Source organism: Arachis hypogaea, chromosome 17 (assembly GCF_003086295.3).
Source record: "Arachis hypogaea cultivar Tifrunner chromosome 17, arahy.Tifrunner.gnm2.J5K5, whole genome shotgun sequence".
Taxonomy (NCBI): domain Eukaryota; kingdom Viridiplantae; phylum Streptophyta; class Magnoliopsida; order Fabales; family Fabaceae; genus Arachis; species Arachis hypogaea.
In genome coordinates, this window is record NC_092052.1 from 53,039,884 (window position 1) to 53,041,533 (window position 1,650).

The following is a 1,650-nucleotide window of genomic DNA, read 5'->3' on the forward strand; positions in this document are numbered from 1 at the left end:
AAATTCTTAGGACTCTCACTTTAATTTTATATCTCTTATTCTTATATACTTTTAGTTCTAGTTATCTTGATACATGCTTGTTAGTTGGACAATGCTTGCTTGATATTTCTAGTTATTTTAATCTAATTGTTAGTTGTTTGTTGCTTTTATATACTTGTCATTTTACTTCTTTCGTAAGCAATCAAAAACACCAAAAGTCCTAACCAACAATCTGCATTTAAGTGCAAGTCCTTGGAAGAACGACCTGGAATCCTACTCCCGGTTATTGATTGGATTGTTGTGACACTCTTGTAACTTTGATTTGAGGATACTTGTCGGTTGGGACTATACTTTACGATATTGAATTGGAAAATCTTTCGATCAATTCTTAACCAGCATTTATCTTCCATCAAGTTTTGGCACCGTTGTCGAGGACTTGCAATGATGTTATATTGTTGGCTACTGTGAATGTGTCTGTATGTGAATAGCTACCATTTCTTGATTGTTTGTTAGTCTAGTTCTTAGTTAAGATTTATAGTTAGTAGTAATTGATAATTACTTTACTTTAGCATAGCTTATTATCATGAGTTCTATGTTCCTTTTCTTGAATGACGCGTTCACTACCAGATCCGAACTTAGCCCCATTTGATCTGGAAATTGAAAGAACTTTATCACATCTTAGGCAAGCTCGGCGCCAGTTAGCTTTTGAGGGTGGTGAAGCTAGCGGCTTCCGCCAAATCACCAACCTTATCTGAAGCATCATTTGAAAGGAAAACTATTTACTCCTCCATTGGCTCTACTGATATATCTTCTATTGACTTAGGTGCCGACACCATGGTTGCCCCAAGAAGAATCACACTCAAGGAGGCAGGTACTCCGGACTTCACTCTCCAACCGCATCAAGTTCGTCATCCGGACTTGAATGCTAATTTTGAGCTAAAAACCGCCTTGATCAACCTACTTCCCAAGTTCCATGGTTTACCCGCTCAAGACCCTATAGACACCTTAGGGACTTTCAAGGTGTATGCTCAACCATTAGGAGGGATGGCTCCGATAAAGTTGCTATTTGGGTGTTTGCCTTCCCATTCTGTCTTGAGGGAAGGGCAAAGGAGTGGTTTTATACCCTACTCGATGATGTTGTCACCAATTAGGATTTGCTTCGAAGGGAATTTCTAGACAAATTCTTCCCTCCGAAGGTGACGGATAGGTTGAGAAAAGAGATCTCATGTATCATCCAAGGTGACTCGGAAACTCTTTATGAGTATTGGGAGCGTTTTAGGAAGCTCCTTGATTCATGCCCTCATCATATGATTGACGATTTGGTGATGATTAGTTATTTTTCCAAGGCATGTAGCCTCAAGATAAGATCCTCTTGGATACTTTAAGTAATGGTTCTTTAACAAAGTACAAAATGGAGGAGGAAGCTTGGCAACTTATCACTGATCTAGCCGAATCTACCCAACATGTGAAACAAAGAAACAATCACCCAAGGACCATCAATGAGGTTTCTTCTAGTGAGTCTGCCTTAACCAAGACCTTAGGGGAGATGGCCACCATCCATAGACAAATCCATCAAAACTAATAACTACCTCCTCCACCACAACAATAATACCAAATGGTAGTCCCCCAAAGAGTATGTAGAATTTGTGCTTGCAACTCTCATTATACCGA

The 1,650-nt window shown here is 39.5% G+C and overlaps 1 non-coding gene across 1 annotated transcript; it reads right to left on the bottom strand.

The window, feature by feature from the left end:
- Positions 1-1,184: 1,184 nt before the first annotated feature.
- On the bottom strand, positions 1,185-1,291 carry LOC112767997 (small nucleolar RNA R71). Its single transcript, XR_003185436.1, has one exon. It is a non-coding gene; the product is annotated as a small nucleolar RNA R71 (small nucleolar RNA).
- Between the last annotated feature and the right edge of the window lie 359 nt (positions 1,292-1,650).